This window comes from Rhipicephalus microplus, chromosome 5 (genome assembly GCF_043290135.1).
Source record: "Rhipicephalus microplus isolate Deutch F79 chromosome 5, USDA_Rmic, whole genome shotgun sequence".
In the NCBI taxonomy this organism is placed as follows: domain Eukaryota; kingdom Metazoa; phylum Arthropoda; class Arachnida; order Ixodida; family Ixodidae; genus Rhipicephalus; species Rhipicephalus microplus.
This window is the reverse complement of record NC_134704.1, coordinates 17722865-17742685: the sequence shown is the minus strand read 5'-3', so window position 1 is coordinate 17742685 and position 19821 is coordinate 17722865.

Below are 19821 nucleotides of genomic sequence, written 5' to 3'. Positions count from 1 at the left end.
TCGATAATGCTTTGTTGACACGACATTTTCTACACGAAATTTCTAATGCAGTACCCCACTTCGTCAAACGAAGAACTGGCGCAGACACAACGCGTGAGACCTACATCCACGCACTGCAGTGAAATGTTCTTGGTTGTACTCGCGATGGTTGTATGGTCGTTGAGTTCATTGCGTACTATTGTAGGACAATGTCCGCAGAATATATAATGTTAATTAATCATATTCTTAACACTCCTTTTTAATAAACAGTGATAACTTTTTCTCCCACATTTCATTCTGCAGGTGCTGTGACAGAAAAATAATTTTTCACTATAGACGTGGGAGATTGAATTTCGGGGAGCTAAACGTAGAGCAACATGGACCACTTGGTTTGGAGTGCAGAACGTGCAGGTCTGCATGAAGTTTGTATAAATTAATTATACTCTTAGGTACCCTAATTTAAAGCTTTATGATGAGAAGTGAGTTGCTGTCACAAACCCGCACAAAAAAGAAAACGGTAAAAAAAAGGCGAATACTCGACAGGGGCTTGACACCTAGTAGAAAGTTTTGCATAAGTTGCGACAGAAAAGGGAGGTTGGTAAAGAGCGGAGCCGCGACTGATATGTAAGCATTGATTGCGCCTCAAAAGAGCAACTTTGTTTGCCTTTGAAAGGAAAATCTTTTTTATACTTAGAATGAAAAAAATAACTTAATGATTTTCTTTTTAGAAGAATAGTGACGCAGAGTTCATTTGCTGCAACTGTTGCTACATATGGAGAAAGCAATGACTCAGTTATAAAAAGGTTAACGGCAGACACATCTAGTGGATTTCCGCGTCTACCAATGTATACGCCCCAATACAGTAAGATTTCATGCAAATGCAGTAACAGATGGGGTCTCCTAAAGGAAGCGAGACAGGTTTTGCATTGAGAGCCGCAGATGTTTTGTACAAAGATGCACCCCTGGAAAGTCTGTCCTTATATCAATTAGCCTTGCGTCTTTGGCTCTTGACTGGCGGCTTTGCTAGGCCTTTACCAATCCCCTTATTGCCCAAATATTTATGTGAAAGGCAATAGTGCGCTTTTAATCAGAAATGTCATAGCGTTCCGCTTCTTTCACAACGACTCAAGGCCCTCTTGAAGTCATGAGAAAGTCAGAAACAAACAATCACTCATCTACCTCACTAACAATAGTAATCTGTTGATAGCTTCGTTTTTCAGGTGGTAGACCATTGAGCCGAACTAGTCCAATGCGCTGTGCTTTGTTTGAGTGCAATTTAAGGAGCTATAGGCTGCCCCATTTTCTCCATCCTAAAGCATGTTATTTCGAAAATAAACAGGCGCAGAACAGAACGCATCAGCGAAATCTAGAGAGCCACCTCCAGTGTTGATTCAGCAAGAGAGGATTGCGCCGAAAAACTCATCAGACCATACACAGAGAGGATGACATTGCTTAGGGTGTGCTATGTTTTTTGCAGGTCCTTCCTTTCTGAAACAATTCACCAACTAGGCCTTAAAAATGTATTACTGAAACACCGACGTTAAATGCCATACGTGCAGAAACATGAGCGAAAGTTTTTCTGCTTCTAGCAACTCCTAATCATGTGCAAGAGAATCTGAACAACTACAAAGTCATGGTATGAAGTAAAGACCACATAGGTTCAGTAAATTTGAGGTTTTCAAGAAATGTTTTAAAAAAATTGCCCGCAGCTTCCCTCGGGGGAACACTGAGGAGGATGCGGAGCATATAATTGGTTAACGGGCTGTTAAAGTGCGACTTACTTGGGTCGATGGCTAAATTGGTTAACGTGGTTGTGAAATGGGGTGTTAAATTGCGACTTACTTGGGTCGATGGCTAAATTGGTTAACGTGGTTGTAGGAGGGGGTGTTAAATGAGTGAACACGTACACACGTATGCGAAAGGGCGGCGCTGGTCGAAGGGACGTCGATCATTGTGTTTGTGGATTCGTTGGAATTCATTTCACCACGACCTTGGACGTCGACGCGCCGTACAAACCAACCGACGAGCGGCAACTGAGCGAGCGAGCGCCGACCTTGAGTATATATACAGCACGACGGCGCATGCACTGTCAGCTGTTGAATGTTCTCGAAGCACGACGCCACATGCGCGTCCACTGGAGAATCAGGAGAATTGTAGATGTCGAACGCGGTGTGTAGAGGAGGAAGGGTGCACAGATGGTGGAGGAGTGAAGCGCGCGCGGTGTGTAGAGGAGGAAGGGATGCACAGATGGTGGAAGAGTGGGCGACGGCGCGACGGCGCATGCGCGCGCGTCAGCTGTCGAATGTTCGAGAAGCGGTGTGGACGGCGCGGACGGCGCGGACGGCGCACTACAAGGCGCGAGTATAAGATGCTCCGCATCTAAAACACCTTTACCGCATTCTTTTCTATAGAACTATGATAGGGATATCCCTGTGACTGAAAGGCACATAGTTACACTAAACTGTGCCGAAACTGGGCATTTTGGTCATATTTTAGAATTTTTATTTCACCTAAAAAAATAAACGTTATCAGAGTGAACAGCCGGTACTTTTGTGCACTCCAGCCAAAAATGCCGCCCGTGTCAGTGCACAAACACACAAACGATAAACGCAAGCACTTGCACACGTCAAGCAGTATATGAAAGCCTTTGTAGGGCAGCCATGTTGCAATGAACAGCGCCACATTAAGCGCCACCTCCTCTTTCTCTCTCTTATACAAGAAGTCAAATCAATGTTACGAAACTCTTTCCCTCGGTGCGCGCTTGTAACAGCTTGGAGGTTTCCTTTTCTTGTTTATCTTGCCCCTGCTATAAAGAGAATACATCAGAAAGTTAAAAAAAATAGGAAAGCAATGAAGACAAATCCAGAACTGTCCCACTCTGCTCGTCGTTGATGGTCTTGGGTTTATGATTGTCCTCTAACAACACATGCTTTCAACTGATGGCTAACGAAAAAAAAACGATGAATAATTGTGTCAGAAGGAATAATTCTGTTTTTCGATTTCTACAATTATTATTCCCTATCACATTCTTTTTTATTATTTGTTAGTTTCCCTTTTTAATTGTTACTTATATCGCCTTTGTATCCTGATGTTGGCTGCAGTTTCTAATGTAGAGAAACCAACAAACATAGGTAGGGCATATTTCGCAGCTGTACACAGTTGTCTGTAAACCCTCCTTTCTTGTGGTCAATCAGTATCGTTTAAAGCATTTACAAAACCCATATATCTAGTACTGAACACCATATCCAAAATTACGGAAGGTGATTCCCGAAAATGCCATGTATCAGTCGGCAATAAAATCAAATTGGCCTTCTTTACAGGCTCTCTTCGTAGTTATTTTCCCCCCAACTGTGATAACTGTCATTGTGTAGAAACTCTCGACCATGTCCTGTGCCATTGTGCAGACTTTAAAGAAGATCCCCGGAATATCCAGTGTGCCTTAAGGAGGCTGTATGATCGACCCTTTACTCTGGAGAAGATCTTGGGTGCGTGGCTTTCAAGTACTTCAGCCCAGAAAGTGACAGGACTGTTCTACAACTCTTGAGGGCAACATCACTGTGCGACCACCTGTGAAACCTGAGCTGTGTGGGGGGGGGGGTGTATGTTATGTGCAATGTGTACCTCCTCTTCTCTCTGTCTTTTCTCCCTCATTCACTTCTCCCCCGTATAGGGCAGGAAACTGAATTTAGTCTAGTTAACCTCCCTACCTTTCTGATTTTTTTTATTCTCTCTCTCCGTTGTGGCTTAGCAGCGACACTGCTAATTATCTTCCTGATGAGGCCATATATAAGGCTCTATTGGAAAAAATAAGGTAGATAAGTACGGTTCCCATGAAGTTGCTGTAGAAACGTAAATATTTTTAGAGAACAAGTGCTTATTCTGTCGGCGTTTCCACTTCTTATAGCCCAATCTTTCTCAAGAAACAACCATTTATTAGCATTTAGCATTAAGCACAATGTGACAGAACCGTCTTAAAGTTACTTCAACGAAAAAGATACATGAGTACGAATTGAGTTAGTGTCTCTGCGGTTGCCGTTGTCGTACACTGCTTGATCGTAAGTACGTAGACGTAAAAAAAAAATAGCTCTTTATTACTTTTTTGTCGATCAAAAAGAAGCAATACTAAAGAAACAAAATTTCCAACGGGGAGTGAACTCTCGCACGCATAACCATCTCTTGATAAAAAGGGTTTCTGGGTAGGATTTTGGCGAGTAAGTCTGAATAATCAAACCGCTGACCTTGTTCCTGTAGGACGTGGTCACATGAAAGCCTCCTTTGATGTTTTTTTTATATTTTCAATGCACTTTTAATTCCCATACTAGGAAGCTGTCAGAGCCACCTAACCGAATGGTGCATGTGCAGTGCAATACTGTGGGTATATGCCTAAAAGGCACTGCGTGCACAAAAAACCATGCTCTCCTTTTTCTCACGCGCCATTAGTTCATGCATTCGTTCAGAAGTGTGACTTCAGTGGTAATTTTCATGGCCAAAACCACAGTGGCTGTGTATCAAGGCACGGCGATCCAGTCACAGCTGGCGATGTCGTATCCCCATCACTTCGACGGCATGGCAGCGTTGTAAAACTGATGTCGCGACTTAAGTTGAAGGCACCGTAAAAGTGTTTTACGACTTTAGTTCGCCAAGATATGTATGAAAGCAACGTCAGCCGTTTATTTGAGGTTACAATGCTGCAACTGTTTCTTGTATAATGCGGCCAAGTGGAAGCCCCCGCCACCCTCGGTATGGTCGGGCTCCCAAGGCGCGAGTAAAGAAAGAGAATTTTGAAGGGTTAGACTAGTTCGCTACCAAGGCCCATACTAGCAGAGACCCTGAAGTTGGGGGAGTACAAGAACGGCTATTTATTCCACGTCCAGTAAATACAACAGGAACCAACAGACTGCCACGAAGAATTATTACACAAGAAAACATGCGCTAAATAGACAAGTGCGCAGAAGCTAGACAGACTCCAGAAGTAAAGTAAGCACGCATGACGCATTGAAGTCATTTAACGCACCCTCCCTAAACAGCCGCAGGCCACTTATGAGAAGATGGATGACCATGGCGGATGCTTGCTAATCTTTGAGTTGCTTCCACAGCTCAACTTCGCCAACCTAGAACGAGTCACTTCCAGAGAACGCACTGTCAAGTCTAGGCTGTCCAGAAACTTTTTTAGGAGTGTGGCGCATTCTCTTTATTTTTAGTGCTTCAAAACGCGTGAGTCAATAGAGAATTATAGTGCTAAGGGCCAAAGCGGATAGCGTACGTGAGAATGTGTTGCTTTGTATTATTCTCCTCACGTGTGGCGGTGAGTTCTAAGAAACTCGAGAGTGTGCGCATGCAGGGCGCTTGGTGTACCTGGCCCTAAAACTCCTTAATGTTTTGTACAATATTTTTTTTCCTTTAGTAACATGTGTAACTAGTGGCGCTCTTGTTTCTCTTTTAAGCATTTACGGTCGAGCACTTATGATTCTCTTTATATTTATAAAAAGTCTAAAAAACAACACTCATACAAAAATATTGTATTCCCTGAGTATTCACAATATTTGTATTTTAGCGTATGAAAACCACAGTAAGATAATGAGAGATGCCACAGGGGAGCAAGCCAGAAATTTCGACCATCTTGTGCTTTTTTTTTACGTGTGCGTAAATCTATTCACTCTGAACTCTAGCGTTACGCCTTCATCGAAAATGAGTACAAGATTGGTGGTTCTCGTTCAAGTGAAGGATTATGTTAGATTCATATATGTTATCGGAGCACAAGTTTACCTAAAACAAGGGTAATATAAATATAAATAGTGAAAATCAACTGAATAGGTTTTCTGAAGGAGTTGGCACTTTTATTTAGAGCAGCTGCGATGAAGCCGTCCCTGGCAGAGCGGATCTTGTCCACGCGCTTCTCCCCATGTAGTCTCTGAGAGCGTAATACAACACAAGGTCAACCCGCAGAATACTCGAGGGTACGCTAATGCCTAGGTGAGAGTGCCACTACTACACAGCTGAGTCAATGATACTCGTCACATCAATATTGCTTTAAATATAAAAGAGCTCTTTGACTAGCCTGTGTAACGCAGTTCCTTGAGTCAGTGCAATCACCTCGCCAAAAGTGTTGAAGTGGTGCCAAGTAGGTCAAGTAGCAGTTGTGCCATGGGTTCTTCATTCGTCCAGTTGCAGCGGTACAAGTCTAGGAGCCGGCACTCAGTTCAGGAAATGAAGCATTGACACGTCTACGCACCAAGATCCTGTACGCGTGCATACGCAGCGAACAGATCTTAGTGATAAGGCATCAATCATACACGCACACAGTATCGAAAATAAGCAAATAAAACAAAGTAAACATCTAGGAGACGAAAAAAAATGGCAGCATATCCACGGGGTGAATGATGGAGAGTGGGGCGAAGCATCCGCCCGTCCATTCGTTCTTGCTTCCGTCCGTCCATGCGTCCGTTTGTGTGACCATCCGTGCGTCCATCCGAGCATCCGTCTGTGTGACTGTGCTTGCGTCCATCCTCCTGTCTGTGCGTGCGTCTGTTCGCACGTCCGCACGTCCATCCGTGCATCCACCCTTGCGTCCATCCATGCGTCTACCCGTCCATGCATCCGTCCATGCATACGTCTGTGTGTTCGTTCGTCCACCTAGTCAACACTCGAAGTACCACCATCTCGCATCTTTTCATCATATGTTCTGCATATAGAAGCAGCGCCATCCAGCGGGCATTCCAAGGACTAAACGAGAGGTGGCACACGCACACTTTCTTACGGCTTGCGCTTCGTGTCTACTTCCCACCTTTAACTACCTCGAGTTCATGGTATATACTAGTTTACTATATTTATGGCACTGCGGCACAACGCTCGCTAAATCTTTCTAAAACCAAGGTGGTTACGCCCAGCGAGTATAACGTAGCAACCCTTTCTTGTCAGATAGTGCTCCATCTACATGCCAATTGCTGCTAATGGGGAAGGAGAGACAGGAGAATTCGGCTTTTAGTTTACGCGCACGCTGCGAATTTTTTATTGTTCAACAACGCACAGGAGAAATCTCCCGTCAGCACCACCTTACAGGCCAAGGCGCAAGACAAGTTACGTACTACGACAAAGGTTAACCGGGTGCCACTTTAAGAAGCTTTGCCCCTGAACGGACCAGGCCTGCGCAGAACGCGCAGCACTGTCACAGCAAAAGCTGACAAAGCTGCCTTTCAGAGATTTTTTTTAACACTTTGGGTGACTGGTGCAAGCATACTTACATGGTACCCACTACGCTATAAATTAATGTGTAGTTGGAGGGCGTTCACGTGTGACTCTTCTAGGAAACGTAGTACCCGGTGCACAATTGCAAGAAATTATGTGCGAAGTTTCATGCTGTGGCTGACGACGATGAAGAATTATGCCAGAAACTTTTGTAATCCCCACGATCTCCCACAGTGGGTATGAAACATGGTTAATAGGTGAACAACATCAAGCTCTTGTAATGGTTTGAGGCATTTGACGACGCACTCATTGCACAGTTCTCATTGTGGGACACTTAGTTGTTCCTTTGCTGTTGTAAAAGGCATTATTACTTATATTAACGCGATTTCTTTCCTAACATTGAGCCTGCCTAAGGCCAGTTAGCAAAGTAGTTCCATGCATCAGCATGGCTCAGTGGTAGAATACTGGCCTTGGACTTCGGAAACACGGGTTAGAATCCCTTTGTGTCCTAGGTGTTTTCTTATTTACAGAGTTTTTTCTTCTTATTTCGTGCACTCCCGTGCACGCGACTTTTGTTGTGATCTTATAACGCTTTTGGCTGTGAAAAATAAAGGAGACCTCCATTGAACCTTAGCACCATCGTCATTCTAAGGCACGTATTCACAAACCAACCTCACACTTTCCTCGAGTTTTTCTTAAAGGTTTTAAGCCTTTATTGCGCATGATGAACAAATCGGACCAGTATGCATGAGCCAGTCTTGTCCCTATCTTTCACCCTGTTACCATTTTCGGGCCTTTATAACGCATGTAAAGAGCACAGGAAGTTGAAAAAAAAAACGTGAGGTAAGGCCGAGGTTGGTTTGTGAATACGGGCCTAAAAGAACGCTGGACGAATTCAGTACAGTCGTGATGTGGTTAATCTTACCAAAAGAGTGTAACCGGTCGTCAGCGACTCGAACGACCACAGGAAAGGGTTTGAGAATGTAAGGAGGCGGTCATTCTGCAGGGCGCTCGTAAATGTAGCCGCTGGGGAAGAGCCTAATCGCAACCACTATTGTCATTAGGGACCGTTTTTTTGTCTGTGTGTGTGGGGGAAAGCTTGTTTGTGAGGGCGGCAGAGCTGTGGAAGTGTCGAGGGATCTTTTATCAATGCGGGCTCTCTGGTCTTATTAAGGCGAAAGCCTTACATGCCTCATAAAACACGAGAAACGACCGTCGGTGCCAGTGTCAGCTCGAGTGGTGCAATAAACCATCATCGTGTGTTAACGTCACGTGATGTGACAGCACATGATGACGTCATCGTATGGCGTCACTCGAAGGCGGGCCGATTTCGAAGGCTGTGCGAAACCACTTGTGGCTTCAAGGCTGAGTTAGAAAAAGAAGATGGTTTTTGCCTTTCAGCTATCTTGGGTAAATACGTAAGGCATCGTGCACGTGGTTTCGGGACGTTAAACCATACACATCCATCAAGGCATCGTGGGACTTCTTCCGCGGACTGTAGCTACGGAATTCGCATACGCGTGGACCAGTATCTGTCACGTCGCAGTTAGTTAAATGCAGTTAAAGGCAGCAAATGGCGTACTCTTTCCCTGCACCAGTCACCCGGTTGATTCATTTGATTGTGTCTAACATATATTAGCGCGCGTGTGCTGCCGAATGTGCTGTGTTTATCTCTCTTCCCTCTGTCCTCGCTATCTCTCATCTCCCCCATCCGCCTCCCATGCACAGGGTAGCAAACCGGTTGCTTATAGGCTAGTTAACCTCCCTGCCGTTGTTTTCCTCCTATTTTCCTTCCTTCCTTCTAACATATAAAACCGACCCTTCAAAAAATAAAAAAGGTTCTCTTTTATAATTATTTATTTATTTCATAATAGTGTCAGCCCTCTGTTGAAGGCTTTTACAGGGAGGGTACAACAAAATGCTAACCAACCAACGTCTCGTGCAGAGACTTAAGTATGTCACAGCTGCGGACGGATGAAAACAAATGCGCTTCCTACGACAGCAGAACAAAGATAGAACTAAGTAGCTCTTTAAAGAGGATAATTAATGTTTAAAAAGGTATCTCTGAGCATTAGTGACAATTAGGAGTCAAACACATTGAAGAATGTTCGGCCTAAATTGTGGTGTGGCCTCGATGCCCACTAAAATGGTCATCTGTGGTCATGCATCAAGACTACGGCTTTGGTAAGTTGATCATAAACACAATGAAATTTTCATCAATGAAAGAAAACACTTCACGGACTTGGAGTACACATTAGAGTTAGTCCAGCCACCATGGCCATGGTCCGCGGCTCCTTTTGTTAAGAGAAAAAAACAACGTGAAGGAAGCGTGCGATTCAAGTGCAAATTAAAGTAAGACTCTTAGAGCCAAATACTTTTCTTTAGTTGTCACTTTTCTATACCCAGCATGAAGGGGAAAGCTGCTTCTGAGTAAACTAAATCACCGGACAGCTGAAATAAACATTTGAAAAGGTACCTTCATTGATGGAAACCTCTAGTGCTCTTTCAGATGCAAATCTGCCCGCGTGTGCTTTTTTTTAGTTATGTGACAAAGGCGGAAAGGTTTTTTTTTTTTATGGGATGTCATAAAATGCTTTCACGTAATGCCCGTTGTTGGCAGAAAATTCGTTCATTCAACTTTTTGTTTTTGTTACAGAAAGAAAGTCACGCTGATCATTGTTAAGAAACATCCTGTTAGCGTGGCTCAAAACAGATATTGTTGAGGGAAGAAAAAAAAAACATTCTTTATCTGCACTCAGACACTGTTTAATGTTCCGTCCAGACACATTCAGGCTCACAAAAGCTAACTTATTGAACGGTGTTTACATGCTAAAGCACCACGCGAAAGAGATTTTCCATTTAAACGGATTTCAGTTGTACGCTTATTATAATGGCCGATTTTCTTTTTTTTTATTCTTGGAGAATAATGTACCAGGGTGATGTAGTAGTATTAGGCGACGAGCATTTTGCCTTATTGGAGAAATTTAATGCCTTTAGGTAAATAAGTTCGCCAAATGGTACTAAGTATTTCATCAGCACAGAGAAATAAATCGAGAAAAAAACTCAAGCACTGAAAGTTCTTCTCTCTAGTACTTTGATCGGCTACGTATAAATAAAATAAAAAAATACGATGCGTGCAACACAGCTTGTGCTGTTTATTTTTTGTCTTTCTTGCATTGTCAGCAGAATGACATGCCTTGCCGAACGTATTGCGAAAAACGCTTAACTGTATTGCAGGGAATCGACACAGTAAAGAGCCAAATACTTGAACCTTGAAAATCGAAGCTTGTTTCCGTGCGACAACACACACAATCACCAGCAAGACCTGGATTGTTCAACGGATTATGCGGCAGAACTGTTGTGCTCGAAATTGGCCATGTCTCCAAAAGTTACGGTCATCACGAATAGACCGGCACCCTCGTCTTCAGGGTCGGCATCGCTCTCAAAACGCGCACGTTATTTCTCCGGCGTCTGACGAGCACGAAAATGAGCACAGGGAGAGCAAGAAAGAGAAAGATCCCTGGCGAAAAAAAAAAAGAAGGCATGGAGAACAGATGAGCGTAAGAACAGTGAGGTTAGCCAGTTAAAGGAATAAACATGGCATACATAGCCATGTTTAGTGTAGCACAGCAATGATTGATTTGATTTGTGGGGTTTAACGTCCCAAAACCACCATATGATTAAGAGAGACGCCGTAGTGGAGGGCTCCGGAAATTTTGACCACCTGGGGTTCTTTAACGTGCACCCAAATCTGAGTACATGGGCCTACAACGTTTCCGCCTCCATCGGCAATGCAGCCGCCACAGCCGGGATTTGATCCCGCGACCTGCGGGTCAGCAGCCGAGTACCTTAGTCACTATACCACCATGGCGGGGCTGTAGCACAGCACAGTGGTGCCCAAGAGAGGTGAGAGGGCAAAAGACTAGCCAAGAGAAGAATAGCCAGGTGCCCATCACCTTTGCTGTCACCAAAACCTGCGTTACTTTCTTGATATCTGTCGGTTTACAGTTGACGCCGAGGTACGAGTAAAGCACGAACATCAAAAATCGTCATTCGCTACTTTTAGATTGCTTCTCGTCACTCCTGTGATGTTCAGCTACTATGTGAGCGGACTCTCGCTACTGTTAAACAATGAGGCAGGCCAGAATTAAAGCAAAAGTAACTGGTGAATATCTACATAAATACTGCTTTTCTGAGCTGCGCTATTTGATATAGCTGGCAGTTAAAACAGTTAATTATCATCTCCCTGGCTTGCAAGAAGCCACAAACGGGATTAAGTAAAGGAGTGCATTCAAGCGGGGGTGGTGTCGCTAGCAGAGGTGCGAAATTCTTAGACGACGCTTTTTCCGGCTACTTAGCAGGCAGCTGCCGTCAGTGACAGCTGCCGTGGGCTTTCAGGGTAAACTACCATGCAAGCCTTCTTTTACGTTACTCATTTTCTTTTTCTGGCACACTTGAGGGTAAGCAGTCGCACGCTTACTCGAGCCTGCATGGCGCAGCGTGCACTTGCGAAGAGCACGTTCCTGTCGACCCTCGAGCTGACAGGTGTCACAGCGGCCCCTTCACAAACACGTCCGTTGTCGACATTCAGTGAGTGTTGATTGATTTGTGACTGGTTTCTTTTCTGTTTTCGTTCTTCCCGAAGGCTGATACTGCTGTATCAGCTGCACGTCTACTTTTTTTCTATATATGCATCTCTGTAAACTCTAATCTGCTGTAGGCGTATTAAAAACCAGGTTTTTGATACACAAGGAACAAGGTATGCGGATCGATGCGACTACTTTCTGATAGTTGAATAGAGGTGTAGGGTTAGTTCTTAAGCAATGACCGGAGGGGTTGTTTTTATTTTTCTCGCAATAATAATTGTCCCCGTGATTTAAAATCATTCACAAGCAATGATTGTCGCTACAATGTATGTACAATAAAAGATAAAGACTGTCTTTTTCAGGTCAAAAAGTTAGTAGAGCTCTTTCGAGGAAAATACTCAATGGAGCAAGCTTAACACCGTTATACGCTCTGAAAGCATGGTTGTAATAGCATAGTTAGTACTGCAGCGGCTGGTACAAACTTCAGCTACAACGTCAGCTTGTGTGCACTCGTATTTATGCTCCGCACGCTGCGTTATTAAACATTTACTGCCTGTACACTCAGGAAGCAAGTACGAGCTCTAAGCGTGAGATCGCAACAGCATTAGGGAGAGAAAAAATTTGGGTTTGTTTTAAAATTATCATGCAGAAGAATCTGAACAAGCCAAAGGTGTTTCGAAATGCTGTCTAGACATGTGTCGAAAGGCTCATAGAAACATTTGCGACGACAGGTTTTCTGTTGTTTACTGGGATTTTTGTACACCATTGTTCCCGCTCAGTGTATGCGTACTCTAAAAATGAAAAAAAACAATCAGCTAGGGAGTTTCCAAACGTAGTGTGCGCGTTCCGCAAAGTGAAAAATAATTTTGTGCCGCCATTCACTAAGACATTTTTACACGAGAAACGATACAGTGTTTGTACATTCAAGCCCGCACGCTGAGTATAATATATAGTTTCGCCGTGCAACAGGCTGTAAGCGTCCTACAGGGGGTGTCGATTAGCAGATCAAGGTGGACGATTGGGCGAGTTGGTGATTAGCAGCTTGCTCAGTTTTTTTTTTTCTTTTTAGGGATGGGGGGGGGGATAGGTATTGTTGAAGGTGATGGAGTAAAATGTTTCCCTAAGTGCGCAGATGCCAGTTAGCTGGCACGCCGACTTTTACTTCTCTAAACATGGTCTATAAAAGTGAAAACAAAAATTAGGAGACATTGGATAGATTGCGATCGCTATCAGTGCTTCACCATTGAAGTAAAACAAGCTTTGGTACCAGCCCCTTCTTTTTCGCTATTTGCGATAAGGTAACCATACACATCGCTCTTGCGGAAATTTTCTTGCGCAGTACCTGAATTTCTTTCGATAATGACGTAAGCTTCAGTATGTTCACATTTTATTTCAGCTGTTCATCTCGGGAACCACCACAGGAACATCGTCGCTGTGTATGACTTTTCTTGTGTTCCTTCTCGGCGACTTTTTACGAAAATTGCCATTCTTCAAAGCATGATCTCAGTTTTATGGTAACGCTCTTATTGTTGCCGGCATTTCAGAATAGTACACCATAAAGCGCTATAAATTTACAATACTATTCGTAATTACCACAACGTTCCATGAGGTGGAACACAGTGCTTAATACGGTAGTGAATAATGGAAAAACTCGGCCAGTAGGAGCACTGCATGCGCTGCCAATATTTCCCTCTGGTGGTGACAGTGAAAAAAGCGCCACGAAACGTGTTGTGTTTGTGAGATGCAATCATTGTAGGAATACCTTGCGCTCATAAAGCGAGAGAAACGTGTTTGCAGTACAAAACATTTTCACTCAGGAGAGTGAGTTATGCCATATTAGTGAACAAAGGCTAGGAATGCGCCAAAGTTATTCGTTTATTTACATATAGGGCTCATTAAATTGTAGTTAGGTGCCCTCAAAGAGCGGTCTGCCTGTAATAAGGAAAGACGAACCAGGATTTGTAGCGCAGTAATTCAATTTTCTAACATTCGCAAGAAGCGCTGTCCAAGCATGTACAATATTCAAAACACCCCAGCATACTGAAGCACTCCTGTTTTGTATAATTCTTTATGCGCTTACTATTCGCCTTTAATTAACGCGCTAATGTGCTCCCGACCACAAACAGCGCATACATATTCTTGCGATAAAATTCCTTATGCTAACTCGGCGACACAAAACTGAGAAGCAACTTGGCACAGCGTCGTGTTTCACTCATATCGCTCCGGGACAGCATTGCAGTCGTAAAACTTTTGGTGTTTTTTTTTTTTGCATTGACCATTTTAGATACTGAACAGACTCGGGCATCGTCTTTTTTTGGAAGAAGGGAACGCCAAAATCAATTATAAATACAAGAACAAGTTCTCTGGGAATTACGGCTTCCCTCTTATCGCAACGCACGGAAACGCGTATACAGTTCTTGCAAAAGTGGAGAATAAACAAATACAGAATGGCATCTAACGCGTATGAAAATATAATTGTTTCGTGTTCCGCAAAAGGTATTTGTCTATGCATGTCATGGAATAAAGACTCAGACCCAGGTCGACCTACTTTTTCTGTTATTTGTGTACCCTTCTGCGTATACCACGTAAAAAAAAGCATGCTAATGTATTGTTGAATATTTAAACTTCTCTCGTCGCAAAAAAAACGTGGTTAAAAATGTGCTGAAGAGATGAACAGTCTACACAGAAAAAAGTTCATGAGAAGAAATCTACAAAATTTGAACGCAATTTTCAGCGTGGGCACGCAAAGTTGCCAACGCTTGAACCTTGAGTCATTCGAGCGGATGGCGTTAAGTGTCACGCAGAAGGCTTGAAACAGCGAAGCTGGACTACTCTCTAGTCTATTCTGTTTGATTTTAGGTTATTTCTTGTCTTGAGCTCGGTGATTGTAGCTTTCCTCTAGATTGACTCTCTTCGCAGAAATGTTCGAGGTAAACAACAGAAAGTCACGGACCCGATACGTGTGTCCGAAACTCAAGAGAAAGAACCGTGCGCTAAAAGCTAGCATTCGCACACATCACAGATCTACTGGCTCGTCGTCGTTCGTCTATGTGTTCTATCGCTTCGAAACAATCCCGCAGCCACCGCTGCCTTTTTCTGTTCTATATTGTTCCATCATTCTACGTGTAGGGTTTTCAACTTGCCGTCGTTTCTTCACAGCCATATCTTGGATTGAATATCACCTTTATTTTTTTCGGACGACCTAGTAGTGAGTTGTGGGACTAAACCTATTTCTGTGCAACATCCTGTTCATGATGATGACCCTTTTCTGGTTACCAAGTACATTTTATGGTCCCTTGTAACAGCTTCGCTGACTAGAACAAGGAATAGTATATAGAGATGTATAGGTCAATTAGTCAAAAGCGAGCAGTTGGCCGTGAAGAAGCATAATAAAAAGTAATATAACATAGAGCTGTGGCACAAGACTTACTTCAAAATTGTTAAATGCAATGATTGAACATTATTTGAAACAAAAGATGACCAAAAAAACGAGGCTATTCATACAAGTACAAATACAATATTTTACTTTGACGTGATCGTTGTAGATAAACTTAGAAATAGTGTGGAAGGAAAGCTTCAACAATAAATTATAATGCTTCACGCAGCATGGACAACAAAAAACAGGAACAAATATCAAATCGGCAACAGCGTATCAAATTAGCAACTATTGTGTAGAAGTTGTTGCTGCAGCATTTTAGTTTTTTAATTTATTACGCTAACGTCCCAGAAAAATAACATCAGAATAATTAAAAGCCATGGCTGCGCTCCTAGGGCTCAATTTAATAGTCCTCACTGAAATTATTTCGTATTATTGACTAATTTTAGTTTCTTGGGCTTTACGAGCGAAAATCACGATGCAATGGTATGACCCACTGTAGTGGAAGGCACCGGAAACTTAGGCCATCTGATGTTCTTTAACGTCGACAGACAGGACACCATACATAAGTGATTGTCATTCCGTCATAGTTAAAATAGGACTGGTGCTGCTGGGATTAAACCCTTGACCATACAGCGAGCAGCTGAGCACCGTATACACTGCATCACTGTAGCGGGTATTTCGTGTCCTTAAAAGAACTGGGTATATCTTATCCTTGCCTTAACAAATGATAAGCATCCTTTTGTTCAGTGGACCCTGTCACGTCCACATCAGACTCTTTTTCCTTATCCCATTGCCTCGCACAATAAGAAACTGTTCCCATCTAATAAAAGCGCCCGTCTGATTGCCTCCAAGCACATACACTGACAAAAACTACTCTAGCTGTCAGCACTCTACGCTTTTAGTGCAGAGACTTTCTGATGCGCACCCCTTGTCACTTATAACCTAAAGAGACGGGTATGCCTTCCGAAGAGCCAAGAAGATCAATTTGTTGCGATAGCATTTTTCAGAACACCCAGATAGTGTTTTTCTTGATCTTTCAGAGCGAAAGCATCATTATTCCTTACACTGATCAAAATGACGACATCTACGGGTTTTTTTCATCTTTTGATGCCCAAAGTGGCGTGCAACAGAGCTTTGGGTCACTAACGCTGAGAAATCTCAATGCGCTTTCGGAATTGGTCTTGCGCGAATCCACGTCTTAGTATGGAGGCCGCAGGAAAGACACTCACGAGCTTCACTCAGTTCAATCGAATGGTGGTACGTTGCTACAGTGAAGCATTCTTCGTTTTATTTGGGGAAATTCTGAAAGAACTATTTTTTGTAAGGGGCACAACGTAATAAGAGACAACACAGTTTAGGATACTGCTTTCACGGCTTCATTTACTGGTTTTGAAGTTTGTTAAGGGAAATCTGAGGGAAAACTTGTTCCCTTCATTAGTCATGCCCTCCATACGTGCTACACAGCCTATTCTTTTTACCGTGTTTGCCATACGTTCATATCCTCTGCATTTTTTCTTCTCTGAATACGCATACCTGTGAGATTACCACGTGATGAGAACTTTTGTTTGTCGAGCTTCTTGCTGCATATCTACCAACACACATACTCCTGATTGAATTCCACGCCAAGCTACCCTTTGACCGTACCATCGTGCCTCTTGGGACACTACGTCTACTTGCTTCTGTTGTGTCATCGTGCATTGCCTTGTTATATTTTCACTTCACCGACAATGCAATGATCAACCAAAGGTATCTGCATCGACCGACCCGATCAATGACTGGGATGCAGTCTTTTTGTGCACAAAGTACAACCGCGCTCTTGGAAAGTTTCCTCCTCTTGTTGGCATCAATCCATTATTAGTGGAGCGCCTGATATGTTCGATCACGTTGGTACGTATTACATTGACTTGTCGCTTGTTGTTTGGAACGCTTCAGAATGCCAAGCAGGTGATGATTCATCAACGGTCGTAATTCTTCTCAAAATGTGGGTGCCACAAATAAAGTAGACTTGGCCGCTATATTTTACATAAAAGCAGATAAACACAACTGGCACGTGTAAACTGGTACTATATCTGTCAATGTTTCTTTTAAGTAAAAAAAACAGTGGTTATTGTATGTTTTCAGTAATGATTATTTTCATATTGGACTGCGCGGTTCTCTCCATTTGCAACCACGGAGCTTTGTAAAATGATTTTCAGACCTAAATCAAAAGTGCAAGTTACACTTTTATGTCCTAGAGTGCGGAGCACTACGAAGAACACGACACCAACGGCCCATGGGAGGAATGGGAGGCGCTGCTGCCTAGCCCAGTCCTGGTAGATCAGCTGCGACTGATCCACAGAGCTGAACGAATGGCTCGTGCCATTGGGGCCCTAGAATAGCGGCACCACCCTGCGGGACAGACTATGCTCTTCCCCCTGTGTATTCCTCGGGGCACTGGAGTTCTCGCCTGCCTGGTATATGTATATAATGAAGTATTGTACTACTACTACTACTGCTGCTACGAAAAATGACGAAGTAAAACAAGTATAGTACAATCTTTGAAGTTGATACTCAGGTTAATTTAATGAACCGTATGATAGTTCATGATGAAGGTGGGACATTTATCGACGGCGCCACAAAAAAAAACGAAAGAAAGGTACATGGAACCTGAATTATTGTCGCCTATTTTTCAAAGTTATCTCTCAAAACTGTATTAGTGTTTTGTATTTGTTTCTTTGGACATGAGAAAGGAAATAATAGATGAAAATAAAATGGAATACGCGTTATATTGATGTCATAAAAAATACAAAGTTCCGATATTTCCGGAGAAAACCTTGTTATCGACTGGGCTTACCGATTGGAATGGAATGGAATGAAAAAACTTTATTTCTTACCGATTGCATTAAACATATTTTTTACGCTGTATACCATGTCCTCTTTTTCTATTTTTGGTTCGTCCTCCATTCGACACCGTGATATACCTACCGACCAAAGATGTGGGTATGGGTAGCAGTGACATCACCAAAGTTGGAGGACTATGAATACAATAAGAACAAAAACCCTGACCGAAGCAGAATTCCTAGAGCGAAAGCTATATTGAACGAATGGCGTAGTGCAGCCCCGGCACTCGAAAAGGCTCCAGTATCCCCGCGGGCCTTCCGAAACTCGAGGGACAGGTGACTTCTATGTCGAAGGTCAGTGAAGGATTGGAACCACCAAACAGGTGGGTCAACGAAAACGAGAAAATTGGGAAGCGAATGGCACTTTCCTTCACCTTCCACGTCACCACGTGCAATCAAGCATCGGGTTCCAGAATCTCACTCTTCTACTTTATAGTGGAAGCATATTCGTTTGGGCTTGGAGAGGGTATACTCTACAAACCACACACAAAATAGAGAAATATAGGGAAGTGTATGATATTTCTCTTGATGGCATCAATCTTTCTCTCAATTCGTTCTCTTTCTTCCAAATTCTAGGGCTTCTCTCCAGAGTTATGATAGGACAAGAAGTCTACTGATGAACGTTCTTCGCATAGTGAGGCTGTAAAAACGTGTGATTTGAAAAAAATAAAATATGCCCCAAGAACCGTCGAGCGGATGGCAGTGACATACTATAAAGATACCGTAGTTCTAGTTGTACGCCCTAGAGATTATAAAACAATCAAACAACTTGCTTAATCATGCATATTGGTTTAGTTTTACGTGTTTAATGATCAATGGGGCGAAATTACGTTGAGGGTAGTAAGAAGAATGTTTTTTTCATGGCGTGGATTGAAGGAGACACACAGAAGCGAATAAATCTCTATAACGAAGAAATGCAAACATCTTTCTGTCCAACTTCATTTGTCGTATTTTGTTTTCAGCAATCCATGTCAAAACAGGCTGATCGTAGTTTTGTTCCTCTTCTAGTTGAAGTTCGCGTACTTCTAGCACATTCCTACGTCAGTTGACTTTAGAAATCACGTACCAATGACGAAATGAAGGCATTTCCTATACGCATTGTGTCAGCAAGCAAGCCCACGGTTTGTTTGCACCTCTGATTTACGAGGCGCGGCGACAACGGAAACGAGATTAAGGCGGGCCGGCAAAAGCTTAAGCCCTTCAGAACCAGACTTTTTTGCCATCTGAACTCTTCGTTACTAATACTCAACGGATGACAATGCTGTGCCTGTTCACAAGACAATGTCCATCGTTATTGAATTTTTTTGGCTCTTTTATCGGTTCTCTCACGTTTATAATCTGAAAATCTTGCTAACGTTTTCTCTTTTTAGGTCGCTTTCTATTTGGGAAGACTGTGAGCATTTGGCTGAAGAATAAATTAACAAGGACAAAAGAAGCGCGTACAAAAACATGAAAGACAGAAGAGGGACTTCCTAGACGAATAATTGGGGCCTTTGAAACACGTTTCCAGCTTACTTCTTCCCAGAGTCTACCTTCCAAGGATGAAAATAAAACAAGCACCGGCAAAAAGGGCAGTGTTTTTAGTCATAGTGGTAAGTACTCCCGCTACCATAGTTTGATGTAACCGGAGAGGTGATTGAAAGCAGCGACACACAGCACACCTAAGCGCGCCACAATCGCCAGCTGTAATGAAGCACCCAATTTAATTTATCTACTTTTGGAGCTCTAGACGTAAAAACAAACTGAAAACTTGAAAGCGAGAGCATGATTTGTAAGGATTCAAGGGAAAATAAAAAAGATAAACCTTCAATAT